Here is a 15,959-nt window from a genome sequence, read left to right as displayed (position 1 = left end):
TGAAACTTTGATTATGAATGTTTAATACGGTTTTTGGTTGTTGTAAGTGTTGAATTGCTTGATGAAATGTGTCTAGGTGTTTTCCTCGTCAATTTACCTTTCCGATGATATATGATACATGTTCTAAGTGTTCCCGGGTCATAAATTAGGTTAGTTTGATTTTTGGTTCGTGCACTTAGGAAATACAGCAAACAGGGCCTGGAAACTGATCAGGACGCCGTCCAGATACTAGGGACGCCGTCCCACCTTTTGAACCTGGACGCCGTCTAGGATATCAGGATGCCGTCCCACCCTTCATTTTGGGACGCCGTCTAGCCATTTGGGACGCCGTCCCATTGTACTAAAACTGGCTGTTTGGGTTGTCATTTGACGAAAAATGTTTGGGATGTTCTAGACCTCCAATTCACTTGCAACTTGTTTTAACATGCTTATATATGAATAACTAGCATAGAAAATTTGTCCGAGACCCGACCCAAACATGTTGACTTTTCCGTTGACTTTGACCCGACCAAGTTTGACTTTTTGTCAAACTTAACCAAATACTTATGCAACCTTTCTAACATGATTATTTACTTGTAACTTGCATGAAACTTGACTAGTTGATTCACATGTTAATATAATCGAGTCGTAACGAGCCATAGGACTAATTGAACATCTTTGACCCTTCGTGACTATCGTTATTGATACAACCTATTTGTTTAGGTCAAGACTAGCATTGTTCTTTGCACACGTTACTTGTCGAAGTACTTTTTGGTTCGTGCATACAAGGTGAGATCATAGTCCCACTTTTACTCTTTTTGAACTTACTTTTGGGATGAGAAAACATAAACGTTCTTTTAAACTACGTGAACACAAGTACAGGAAAAACAAACATTCTACATACGAGTTTGAACACAAATCCTCAATTCGATTATCATTAGTTACATCAGATGGTGTAAGCGAGAACTTATGTTATATGGCCATATGGGTTTGACAAACCCTCACTTCGGACGGTTCGCTACCGTCTACGGGTGAAATATATTTTCGGGAAACAGTGTATGTTCTAACACTATTATTACGGGGTTCAACGGACGGAATGTTAAGCTTTGATAATTGAGTGCTCGTGAATATTAACTTTTAGAATGTACTATGACTTTATCGATGTTGCAAATCTTGTGGTTCAACTTACTTTTACTCACTTACTTATTTAAACCTATGATTTCACCAACGTTTTCGTTGACAGATTCTCTATGTTTTTCTCAGGTCCTTGAACTTAGGTGATATATGCTTCCGCTCACACTTTTTGATACTTGCATTGGATGTCAAGTATACTTGCATACGTGGAGCGTCTTTTTGACTACTTTTAATCGTGTCGCACGTGTTTCATACAAACTTTAAACATTGTTATGTACTTGTTATGGAAACTACTTTTGTAAACTTTGAAACACCCTTATTTATGAAATGAATGCGACATACTTTTCGGTCAAACTTTGTTATAAAGACTTACGACCATGTAATGGGACCATACGTAGATGACGCCGTCATTTGACGATTTGTCGGGGTCGCTACAAGTGGTATCAGAGCTTTGGTTGTAGGGATTTAGAGTTCATTGGTGTCGATCCCGAGTCATAGGGTACATTGGTGAGTCTAGACTACAACCGGCATATAGACTTGACATAGGAATTACCTGACAAATTGTGCATTTATACTCTAACTCTTCTACTCATATCTACTCTTATTCTATCTAAATCTTGCGTTATATAATTTAATTGACACGCCACCTTGACTATATGATGTAATGTCGAATGCACATATGAATTAGGGTAATATAATTCCCGGAAATTATATTACGGTGACTCATATGAACATACCGACATTATGACATAAAGAATTTAAGGCGGGTCAAGGATAATTTTCTCTCTATCTTTATTCCATATCACGGTTAGTATTATTTAGAATACTAACCAACGGTATTCTTTTGTTTTGAAGGAACAATGGCTCCTCGTCGTGTACGCCGCAATGAAACTCCCGAACAAGCCTTACAACGCATGATAGCCACCGCCGTGGATGCGGCCATGGCCGGTCACTCGTCTAACAACAACAATAACACCAACCACAACAACAATAACCAAGGAGCCGGTAACTCTAGCGAAGGGTGCTCCTACAAAGCTTTCATGGGGTGCAAACCTCACACTTATGATGGAACCGGGGGACCGGTTGTGCTTACTCGTTGGTTTGAACAAACCGAGGCCGTCTTTAGCATAAGCGGTTGTCGGGATCAAGACAAGGTCAAATACTCCACCCACACTTTCTCCGGAATTGCTCTAACATGGTGGAACACCTATGTTCAATCGGTGGGTACCGATGAAGCTCATGCCCTCTCTTGGGCCGATCTAAGGGAAAAGATGATTGTTGAATATTTTCCGCGCGAAGAAACCCGAAAGCTTGAGGAAGAACTAAGAGCTTTGAAAGCGGTCGGAAACGATCTTAAAGCTTATAATCAACGCTTCGCCGAACTATCCTTGATGTGTCCTAATCTTGTTAACCCCGAATCTCAAAGGATTGAACTCTACATGCTCGGTCTTCCAAAAAGCATCAAACAAGGGGTGATGTCATCCAAACCCGCTACTCATCAAGCCGCTATGAACATGGCCCATCAATTAATCGAAACGGTTGACGAAATCGTAGTGCCGGCTCCTAAGGCCGAGGACAAGTCGGGTGGCAACAAAAGGAAATGGGAAGCCACTCCATCAACCAACTACAACAACAACACCTTCACCAAAAAGCCTTTCAACAACGACGGCAAGAAGGGTTATGTCGGAAACTTACCTTTTTGCAACAAATGCCACAAGCATCATCACGGCGAATGTAACAAGCTAGTTTGTCACCGTTGCCAAGGTGTTGGTCATAGGGCCAACAATTGCACAAGCGCCGCCCCCGTTGCTCGAAAGGGGCCCAATCCTCCAAAAACGGTCACTTGTTACGAATGTGGCCAAACGGGCCATTATAAGAACGAATGCCCGAAAAAGAAAGCCAACCCCAATAACTGAGGCCGAGCCTTTAACATCAACACCGAGGAAGCCCGAGATGACAATGAACTAGTCACGGGTACGTTTCTTCTCAACAACTCTTATGTTACTTGCTTATTCGATTCGGGTGCCGATAAATGTTTTGTGTCTAAGACTTTGGCTCCTACCCTTTACACTCCACCACACCCTTTAGATACTACTTATTCCATCGAAGTGGCCGACGGAAAACTCTTAAGTGCCGACACATATTACCGGGGGTGTACTTTGAACATTTTGGGTAAGGAATTTGAAATTGACTTGATACCCATGGAATTAGGGAGTTTTGATGTAATAATCGGTATGAATTGGATGGTCAAAAATAAATCTCACATTCTTTGCGATCTTCACGCAATCCGAATTCCTATCGAGAATGGTGAACCATTGATTGTCTATGGCGACAAAAATTGCACCGGACTCAATCTCATTTCGTGCCTTAAGGTTCGAAAGCTACTTCGCAAGGGTTGTTTCGCGATTCTTGCTCACGTTAAGAAAGTCGAGGCCGACGAAAAGCGCATCGAAGATGTGCCAATTGTTAGTGACTTTTCCGATGTATTTCCCGACGAATTACCGGGTCTTCCACCTCATCGACCGGTTGAATTTCAAATCGATCTTATTCCAGGAGCCGCACCCGTAGCGCGTGCACCATATAGACTCGCTCCATCCGAATTGCAAGAATTACAAAGTCAAATCCAAGAGTTACTTGACCGTGGTTTCATTCAACCTAGCCATTCACCATGGGGCGCTCCGATTTTGTTCGTCAAGAAGAAAGACGGATCCCTACGAATGTGCATTGATTATCGTGAACTAAACAAATTGACGGTTAAGAACCGATATCCTCTTCCTCACATTGATGACCTCTTTGATCAACTACAAGGTTCTCGTGTATACTCAAAAATCGATCTCCGTTCGGGTTATCATCAACTAAGGGTTAAAGGGGAAGATGTCTCCAAAACCGCTTTCCGGACTCGTTATGGTAGTTATGAATTCCTTGTCATGCCTTTCGGTCTCACTAACGCACCGGCGGTGTTCATGGATCTCATGAACCGCGTGTGCAAACCTTACCTCGACAAATTCGTTATCGTGTTCATCGATGATATTTTGATCTATTCTAAAAACGAAGAGGAACACAAAGAACATCTCCGACTAGTGCTCGAGCTCTTGAGAAAAGAGCAACTATATGCCAAGTTCTCCAAGTGTGAATTTTGGTTAAAGGAAGTTCAATTTCTTGGTCATGTTGTAAGTGATCAAGGCATTAAAGTCGATCCCGCAAAAATCGAAGCCATTAGTAAATGGGAGACTCCTACTACTCCTACTCAAATTCATCAATTCTTGGGTCTCGCCGGATACTATCGTAAATTCATCAAGGATTTCTCCCTAATCGCTCGTCCTTTAACCGCGTTAACTCACAAGGAACGAAAATTCGTTTGGACATCCGAACAAGAAACCGCTTTTCAAATCTTGAAAACTAAGCTAACCACCGCTCCTATCTTGTCACTTCCCGAAGGCAATGATGATTTTGTTGTATATTGTGATGCCTCGAAAAACGGTTATGGATGCGTATTAATGCAACGAAAGAAAGTCATTGCTTATGCCTCTCGACAACTCAAAGTCCACGAACGAAACTACACGACACATGATCTTGAACTCGGTGCCGTCATCTTTGCACTTAAGTTATGGAGACATCATCTTCTTGGTACCAAGAGTACTATCTTTACCGATCACAAAAGTCTCCAACATATCTTCGATCAAAAGCAACTAAACATGAGACAACGAAGGTGGATTGAGACCTTGAACGATTATAATTGCGAGCTTCGTTACCACCCCGGGAAGGCAAATGTAGTGGCCGATGCCTTAAGTTGAAAGGAAAGAGCGGTGCCTCTTCGTGTCCGAGCTTTGAATATCACCATCCACTCCAACCTTAATAGCCAAATTCGGGTAGCCCAAGATGAAGCTCTTAAGGACAACAACATCGCACGCGAACTTTTAAACATTCTCGTCTCCCGATTCGAAGTTAAGGAGACCGGACTTCGATATTACGCCGGAAAAATTTGGGTGCCTAGATATGGCGATCTACGAAACCTCATCCTAGAAGAAACCCACAAATCGCGATACTCGATTCATCCCGGCGCCAATAAGATGTACCATGACCTTAAAGAACAATATTGGTGGCCGAACATCAAAAAGGAGGTTGCTAGATACGTCGCCAATTGTTTGACTTGCGCTAAAGTCAAAGCCGAACACCAAAGACCGTCCGGGTTACTTCAACAACCCGAGATCCCGGAATGGAAGTGGGAAAGGATCACGATGGATTTTATCACCAAACTACCGAAAACGCCAGGCGGTTATGATACAATTTGGGTCATTGTTGACCGTCTCACCAAATCCGCGCACTTTCTCGCCATGAAAGAAACCGACAAAATGGAGAAACTTGCACGACTTTACATTAAAGAGATTGTAGCCCGACACGGAGTACCGTTATCGATTATCTCCGACCGAGATGGTCGTTTCGTTTCTAGATTTTGGCGTACGTTACAAGAAGCGTTGGGAACGCGTTTGGACATGAGCACCGCATATCATCCCCAAACCGATGGGCAAAGTGAACGTACAATACAAACCTTAGAGGATATGTTACGAGCCTGCGTTGTAGATTTTGGAAAAGCTTGGGACAATCACTTACCTCTCGCCGAATTCTCTTACAATAATAGTTATCACGCGAGTATTAAGGCCGCACCTTTTGAAGCGTTATATGGTCGAAAATGTCGCTCTCCTCTTTGTTGGGCCGAAGTGGGTGACGTGCAAATTTCCGGGCCCGAACTCATTCACGAAACAACCGAAAAGATTCTTCAAATCCGAGATAGGCTTCGGACGGCCCGGAGTCGTCAAAAATGCTATACCGACAAAAGACGCAAAGACCTCGAATTTCAAGTCGGTGACCGCGTCATGTTAAAAGTCGCACCTTGGAAAGGTGTCATCCGTTTTGGGAAACGTGGGAAACTAAATCCGCGGTACGTTGGTCCTTTCGAAATCTTAGAGCGTATCGGAACCATTGCTTATCGTTTAAACCTTCCGCCTCAACTAAGCTCCGTCCATCCTACTTTTCATGTATCTAACTTGAAGAAGTGTCTCGCCGAGCCCGATATCGTCGTCCCTCTCGAGGAACTTACTATTAATGACAAACTCCATTTTGTGGAGGAACCGGTTGAAATTGTGGACTACGTCGAGAAAGAATTAAAACAAAGCCGGATCCCGATTGTTAAGGTCCGTTGGAACGCCAAAAGGGGACCCGAGTTTACTTGGGAAAGAGAAGATCAAATGCGAAAGAAACACCCTCATCTATTCTCGGTCCCGGAAACGTCAGATTCCGAGGAAGAAACAACGACTACTACGCCTACCTAAATTTCGGGACGAAATTTCTTTTAAGGTGTAGGTAATGTAACATCCCGCCTTTTTCCGTTTACTTTTCCGTTTAACTATTTAAGTTCCGTTATATGTTTATAACACATCCCGTTAATATGCGTTGAATTATCTCGTTTAGGTAATTCCCGCACTCGGTTTAAAGTTGAGGGACCAAACTTGCCAAAGGTTGAAACATTTGACTAGGTCAAAGAGTCAACCCCTTTTCATCCATTCATTTCACCTCCTCTTCCTCTTTTTACTACTTTCAAATCCTCTCAACATTCAAACACAAATTCATCATCTAAATCCGGAATAAGGAGCTAGCAACAAAACAAAATACATATTCGTGATCCTCTCTTCATCCTCTTCGATTTGATACCAACTTCATCACTTTTGGGTAACATTTCTAAAACACTAGATTTCTTTAAATTTGTGTTCTTGACTTAAAAGTATGTTAATTAGTGTCTATGGCTCATTGTGATGTCGTGTATGTAATTTGTATGCTCGATTTGTTGTTTTTGGTGTAACTAGTTCATTATGAAAATTGCTTGCTAAATCCTTGATTTTGGATGATCAAATGTTGTTAGATTGTTAAAGTGCATGTTTTAAAAGTGTTACTAGCATCATTAGCTTCATGTTGATGTATAGGTTGATTAAAGAAACTTCATTAACATGATTATTGTTTTTGTGATGCTTGACTAGGGTTTGATAAGCTTTATATGAACTTTGATGCACCAAATGCTATGAAATATTGTAGATAAGAGTTTGGTTGCAATGTGTGTTTGATTACCTTCGAAACCACATATCATACATGTAAATTGGTTTCCCGAATCATGAAATGCGTTTTAGAACTTGAAACTTTGATTATGAATGTTTAATACGGTTTTTGGTTGTTGTAAGTGTTGAATTGCTTGATGAAATGTGTCTAGGTGTTTTCCTCGTCAATTTACCTTTCCGATGATATATGATACATGTTCTAAGTGTTCCCGGGTCATAAATTAGGTTAGTTTGATTTTTGGTTCGTGCACTTAGGAAATACAGCAAACAGGGCCTGGAAACTGATCAGGACGCCGTCCAGATACTAGGGACACCGTCCCACCTTTTGAACCTGGACGCCGTCTAGGATATCAGGACGCCGTCCCACCCTTCATTTTGGGACGCCGTCTAGCCATTTGGGACGCCGTCCCATTGTACTAAAACTGGCTGTTTGGGTTGTCATTTGACGAAAAATGTTTGGGATGTTCTAGACCTCCAATTCACTTGCAACTTGTTTTAACATGCTTATATATGAATAACTGCATAGAAAATTTTTCCGAGACCCGACCCAAACATGTTGACTTTTCCGTTGACTTTGACCCGACCAAGTTTGACTTTTTGTCAAACTTAACCAAATACTTATGCAACCTTTCTAACATGATTATTTACTTGTAACTTGCATGAAACTTGACTAGTTGATTCACATGTTAATATAATCGAGTCGTAACGAGCCATAGGACTAATTGAACATCTTTGACCCTTCGTGACTATCGTTATTGATACAACCTATTTGTTTAGGTCAAGACTAGCATTGTTCTTTGCACACGTTACTTGTCGAAGTACTTTTTGGTTCGTGCATACAAGGTGAGATCATAGTCCCACTTTTACTCTTTTTGAACTTACTTTTGGGATGAGAAAACATAAACGTTCTTTTAAACTACGTGAACACAAGTACAGGAAAAACAAACATTCTACATACGAGTTTGAACACAAATCCTCAATTCGATTATCATTAGTTACATCAGATGGTGTAAGCGAGAACTTATGTTATATGGCCATATGGGTTTGACAAACCCTCACTTCGGACGGTTCGCTACCGTCTACGGGTGAAATATATTTTCGGAAAACAGTGTATGTTCTAACACTATTATTACGGGGTTCAACGGACGGAATGTTAAGCTTTGATAATTGAGTGCTCGTGAATATTAACTTTTAGAATGTACTATGACTTTATCGATGTTGCAAATCTTGTGGTTCAACTTACTTTTACTCACTTACTTATTTAAACCTATGATTTCACCAACGTTTTCGTTGACAGATTCTCTATGTTTTTCTCAGGTCCTTGAACTTAGGTGATATATGCTTCCGCTCACACTTTTTGATACTTGCATTGGATGTCGAGTATACTTGCATACGTGGAGCGTCTTTTTGACTACTTTTAATCGTGTCGCACGTGTTTCATACAAACTTTAAACATTGTTATGTACTTGTTATGGAAACTACTTTTGTAAACTTTGAAACACCCTTATTTATGAAATGAATGCGACATACTTTTCGGTCAAACTTTGTTATAAAGACTTACGACCATGTAATGGGACCATACGTAGATGACGCCGTCATTTGACGATTTGTCGGGGTCGCTACACCTATCACCACCCTATAACACCACCGACCACCGTCACTTTATATCTCCCTCTTCTATCTTTTATACGTTCTAAAACCATTCAAGGGTCACCACTTTTACGCCACCCCCAACATCGGTCAACCACCACCGTAGGACCTCCCACACAACCACCATCGTAAACCTCCACACTCAACCCACCATAAAGTGATTACTACTTCTCTCTCTCTCTCTCTATATATATATATATATATATATATATATATATATATATATATATATATATATATATATATATATATATATATATATATATATATATATCACTCTCTCTCTAACACACCATATATCTCTCTCCCGATTCCTGTTCGAAACCCGTGGTGAAACCCACCACTTTCTTAGCTGATACTCGTCAATTATGTTGAAATATAACACATAATCTGTAATGGTTATGATAATGGGTTCTGTGGTGAGTCACGATTGTGAATAAAGACGATGATGAATGAAATGAGGTGATGATGAGTATGTTTCTGTTTCGATAACCAAACCAAACAACCCTCTTACTGCTGCATTCTGTTTATAATGATGATAAATACACGATGAAACGATGATGATAAATAAAGAAGATGATATATTGATGATCGTGGATGAAGAAGACGATGAATAGTACTTGACAATAACGATATACGATGTACCAATCTATTTCTGTTTTACAAATTAAAAAAAAAGAAAGAAAGAAACACGATGATATGATTGTGACGATTAAAGAACCGAAATTAAATGGGATTTTTTTTCTTTGTTGCTCGTTGTTAACACCCAGGAACCCTCGAACAGATTATTCCTAAAACATTGGGCCAGATCAAATTAACTAGCAACGTGGGTTACCATTTGAAAACAATTGGATTACCGATAGTGGGCCTTGATGGGTTTGTGTTCGGTTTACTATTTTGGGCCAAAACCGGGATTAATTAGGTAATATTATTATTATTAATTATTATTATTATTATTAATGATGTTATTATTATTATTAATATTATTACTTATTATTATTATTAATGATGTTATTGTTATTATTATTATTAATATTAAACTAACAATAATATTAAAAATATGATTATTATCTTTAGTATTAATGGAATTATCGAGATCATTATTATTATTATTAACATTAGTATTAGTATTATCATTAAATATATTATTAGTAATATTCTTATTATTAAAATTATTATTTTTATTAAAAATTAAAATTTTTAGAAGTATTATTATTAATAAAAGTATTATTATCATTTTTATTATTATTAACATCATTATTATTAATATTTTAGTATTTTTTTTAATTATTATTTTAATAAATAAATGATATTTTGTATAAAAATATATATTTTTACATGTATCCTAACTATATTAATACTACTTACTATCTTAAATAAAATGTTATTATAATAAAATATTAATTAAGTTATATATAACAGATAAACATATTTTGATATAATCATATATATGGATATTAATTGTTTATTTAAAATATATAAAATAGTTATAGTTAATATATTTATAACATATAAATTACTAAAGTATATTAATATTATTAATATATAAACTTGTCTAAATATTATTATATGTATTAATATATATACCTGATATAGGTTCGTGAATCCGAGGTCAACCCTATACTTGTTCAATGTTGTCATATGTATTTTTACTACAAAATACAGTATGGTGAGTTTCATTTGCTCCCTTTTTAATTGCTTTTGCAATATATATATTTTGGGCTGAGAATACATGCGCTGTTTTTATAAATGCTTTACGAAATAGAGACAAGTGATTAAAAATGATATTCTGCGAATTGATGTGCTAGGTAATTTAGTTACATGTTATAAGAGCATGTAAGCGCGAATCCTAAAGATAGATCTATCGGGCTTAACACCCCCATCCTGTAGGCTGCACTAGACATAAGAGCTAGTGGGCGGATGTTTAGTACTTCGAGGATTATTTATACACTTGCGGGTGTACATATCCATCTTTGCGAAGATGACTTATTATATTATTTTTAAGGTTGGTTACTGAGGCCTCAACATAAGCAGAACGGTTTTATACACTTGCGAGTGTACATATATTTATAAACGGAAATCTTGTGGTCTATTAATATTTTGAAATGATTGTTATGATAAACCTATGAACTCACCAACCTTTTGGTTGACACTTTAAAGCATGTTTATTCTCAGGTACGAATTAAGTCTTCCGCTGTGCATTTGCTCAATTTAAGGACATTACTTGGAGTCGATCATCGCAATGGGACCAAATGTTGATGACTTCGTCCAGATGGATAAGGACGGGTTGTTACAGGTGGTATCAGAGCGTTGGTCCTAGTGAACCAGGTCTTGCATTAGTGTGTCTAACTGATAGTTGTTAGGATGCATTAGCAAGTCTGGACTTTGACCTTAGCTGCATATTATACGTATTGTTTATCATTCTTAGTGGAAAATTATCTGCTTATCATTTCTAAGTCTAGACACGACTTCCTGCACTTATTTGATAGATAGTGTACCGATAAATCCATATCTTAGCGTATCTGCTAATTCATATCTTAGCGTATCTGTTACTATAGACTTTATCTGACACGTTTCCTTATTTTTCTTCGTAATCTACGGAAATTTTTATACTATGTATAGGTATTCTATATAATTAGAATATCATCCGATATCCGAAAATCATTTCATATCGAAAAATCCTTTATTCAATCGTACGCAATGGAACTCACCATTAGATCAAGCCCCTCGGATTCCGATATGGAGTCCCACTCCAGCCCCAGAAGTAGCGTCACCAGAATGAATCAAGCGATCAGTCATCCCAGATTCATCTGATGGGTTTGTAGTCGACTTAATCAATGGATACGAGAAAAAGACGATCCCTTCCACCAACCAAATTCACCTTTTGGCGAAGAACCTGAAGCATTTACCGGCGAACCTGTTCGAAACACCATTTTCACTCTCGTTGCCAGAATATATCACCACGATTATATTCTATCCACAATTCTAAACTTTATTCATCCGCTCGTTCCGACCGACAATTATCCCGGAATAATAGAAGAAGTCAACGAACATCGCGCTCGAGAAATCAATTTGGAGAATATGGTGCGAAAATTTACCAGCTTCAGCAACATCATCGGCACCAATGTTACCATCAATAACAACGCCAGCACCATCAACAATCACATGCCTCAACATCTCATTCTGTACCTCGAGCATAATCATCGTTCTACGTATCGTTCTATCTACTTTATCTTCATTCTACATATCGTTCTACATCGATTATTTTCGCTCGACATGGCGATTATGTAATTTCTAAAGTTTTAGAGATTATGTAATCTAGTACAAACGATAAATCAAATGAGTTTAATATCTTATTAACTCATTAAATCCATGATTGTATCTGAAGAAAATATATATGTATATATGTTTTCATAAAGATTGTAATTAAAAATTCTTTAGTACAAAGTGTTAATTGTGAAAATATTTTAACGGGTAGGTAATACCCGAGGAATATTCAGATTTCACATTAATAAGTTACAATGTACATTCTTCGAAGCTGATTCAATAGTCGTTTACTATCCTACTTACATCCACCGATATACGTATCTGTTCACCACAGAATAACCATTTTCATTCAATTTCATATTTGGATTTTGATCTATCAGAATCCAACAAGTGGCATAATGAAGAAAACATCGGACAAAGTAAAATTTGTTAGAAACAAACGAACTAACTAATTGAAATATTGTTAAGAATCCACGCTAACTGTTCCTAGCTAACTGTTCCTAGCTAACTGGTTACATTTTATTTATCGCAATTTACATTCTCGCAATTTTACTTATCGTCATTTAATTTCTGTTATTTACTTTACGCACTTTATTTATCGTCATTTAATTTCTGTTATTTATTTTTACGCATTTTTAATATCGGGACACGTATACAAGGTTTTGACATATCATATCGACGCATCTATATATATTATTTGGAATAACCATAGACACTCTATATGCAGTAATGCGGGAGTTAGCTATACAGGGTTGAGGTTGATTCTACAATAATATATATAGTTTGAGTTGTGATCGAGTCTGAGACGTATACGGGTCACGAAACGTATTAATTAATTCGAATATTATATATTAAACTATATATGAATTATTGGATTGTTAACTGTGGACTATCGACTGTGGACTAATAATATTGGACAATTAAAATGAATTAAAATATTGATTGTAACATATGAAACTAAACATTTCTTCAAGTTTGCCACTTGATCTCATTTTAAACCTCATTTGTATCTTGACGATTACAATCTGCGTTCAAATCTTTCATGATTCTTGAAAACACCTCAATCAAGAAGATGAACCAACCGCACTTCATCTACGGAAGAAAAGATTAATGCATATAGTTATGCACCTGAAAAACTCTCGGAACCTGAGTAAAGGTTTAACACGTATATGCGATAGCTCCTTTGGCGATGTTACCACCAAAAATCACTTTGCACTCCCTTTCCAAAGTAGCAAATTTTATCACAGCTTCAGCAAGTCAACTCTGACTTTTCATCCGAAACAACCTTTATATATATGCGTACTCTTTATTGTCACTGGGGAACCTTTTATATTCCACCATACTATCATCAGCGTTTAATCATCTAAAAACACAATTCTCCTGAAACCACCTCGGTTTGATAACCAATGATCCAGATTCGTTAACTTTGAAAATGCTGACGAAGCAGCATGTTGTAGATGGTCTTAATGGCCAAAAGTTGATGATAAAGAAGGAAGTGTTAGGAACGCTCGATAGAAAATTTGGTATTGAAAAATGGATTGAGCTAACCATGAAGGCGACCAAGGAAAAATACAAGTATCAAACCCTATATTCAAAGAATCCAGGTAATTCTGGATCCGATGAAATCTTTAGAGAATATCTTGCTCCAAAGTCGTGTTAAAATCTTGCAGAAAATCTTTCTTCATTCACCTTCGAACTTAGAAATTCCAAAATATCATCAAAAATATCTTCGATATTTTTGAAGATATTTTCATAAATATTCTCATCCTAAATTATATACCTCTTCGTGCTATCTATAATACATTATATTGGAAATTCCTGTAAAATCTAAGTATAAACTATGAATGAATTCTGTAGTCGTGTTGCGAACTGAAGCATGAGTTATTATAATATAATGCGCTTGGCCAACGTAATTATATTACAGTAAGTCATGCTGGAAGTTCTAATGGAATGTGATGATGGTTCACAGATCATAACTGTAACACCCTAGGCAAATCCCACATCGCCCACGAACATGAGTGATCATGGGATTATAAGGTAATACTCACGCTTAAATGACACAACGCGTTTTGGGATCACAGGCTGAGTAGAAGTGCGAGTACATTGTGGTTAAGCGTGCTCGGGCGAGAGCACTACCAGGATGGGTGACCTCCTGGGAAAGTGCTTCTCGTGTGTGGTCGCCAAGAAAAAGCCGTGCGCCTGCGGGAAAAGCGGACAATATTGTGGTCATGTTAAGCTGGGGTGTTACAGAATGGTATCAGAGCCACTCATGTGCCGTTGGGGGTGGTGGGGCAAACCTCATCGAGGACGATGAGTCCCTAAGGGGGGGTGAATGTAACACCCTAGGCAAATCCCACATCGCCCACGAACATGAGTGATCATGGGATTATAAGGTAATACTCACGCTTAAATGACACAACGCGTTTTGGGATCACAGGCTGAGTAGAAGTGCGAGTACGTTGTGGTTAAGCGTGCTCTGGCGAGAGCACTACCAGGATGGGTGACCTCCTGTGAAAGTGCTTCTCGTGTGTGGTCGCCAAGAAAAAGCCGTGCGCCTGCGGGAAAAGCGGACAATATTGTGGTCATGTTAAGCTGGGGTGTTACAATAACGTCATCATGTGTCATGTTACATAACTCTTTCATTCTCCTTAATTTCTAAGCATATCACGGAAATATTTCCTTGATATTTCTGTTCTTCCGTAACTCCGACAATCTGCTAATAAATCGTGCGATTACATTTTCGTGCCGATTAGGAGATTTCTTTAAATTCCTTGAATTTTGGAAATCAACCTTGACTATGTCAGAAGTTAAGACGAATCTTTAATTTCCTCATTTCACTCTTTTGTGACAGCTTCATTCGTACGCTTCACATAATCGAATCGTTTTATCTATATTAATCAATAATGATAAAACTCTATTTATCAACTCATATTCGTCATGAAAACATTCTTATTGTTATCCATGACGACCTCTATCAAATTTCGGGGACGAAATTTCTTTAACGGGTAGGTACTGTGATGACCCGGAAATTTCCGACCAATTTTAAACTATAATCTTTATATGATTCCGATACGATAAGCAAAATATGTAATGTTGAGTCTAGAAAATTTCGAAACGATGTCCATGTATTCAACTGATCTTCGACTGTTCCCGACGACTCACGATATGATTACTTGTAAATATGTATGCATATATTTAAAATGAAATATTATATATTGTAATTGTTAGAATTAATTATGTAAACTAATAATAATATATAAAAGTTATTATTTAAAATATATCTATATATAAATGAAGTATATTAAATATATATATATATATATATATATATATATATATATATATATATATATATATATATATATATATATATATATATATATATATATATATGTGGTTTCCAATTTAATTAGTAAACGACAAGGACACTCAGTTATCATCTCATCGATATTAAACGAGTTAAAAATGAACTTATGTGATTTTAGAATAAATGATGATCCGAAAATAGGTTGTATCAATTTTAGCTTTATTAAAAACATATTTAGAATCTATTTTATTAATTTAAAAAAAAATAATTTTTTTAGATCAAGCTCGAATGACAGGTCAATTTTTATAAACGATATTAAATAAGTTTAAGACTCACACTTATGAGAAGTTGGAATTAAATATTGATCTATAATTAAGTTATGTAAAGTTTAGAGTTATTAAAAATATTTTTTTTACTTTGATGAGTTGAATTTTAACACTCCGTACAGATTATTTGAAATTAAAAATAAATAGTAGACGCACCTTTTTGATCAGGTTTCAAACAGTTAATGAGTG

Source organism: Rutidosis leptorrhynchoides, chromosome 7 (assembly GCF_046630445.1).
Source record: "Rutidosis leptorrhynchoides isolate AG116_Rl617_1_P2 chromosome 7, CSIRO_AGI_Rlap_v1, whole genome shotgun sequence".
NCBI classification, from domain to species: Eukaryota; Viridiplantae; Streptophyta; class Magnoliopsida; order Asterales; family Asteraceae; genus Rutidosis; species Rutidosis leptorrhynchoides.
Note: the sequence above shows the minus strand (reverse complement) of the source record.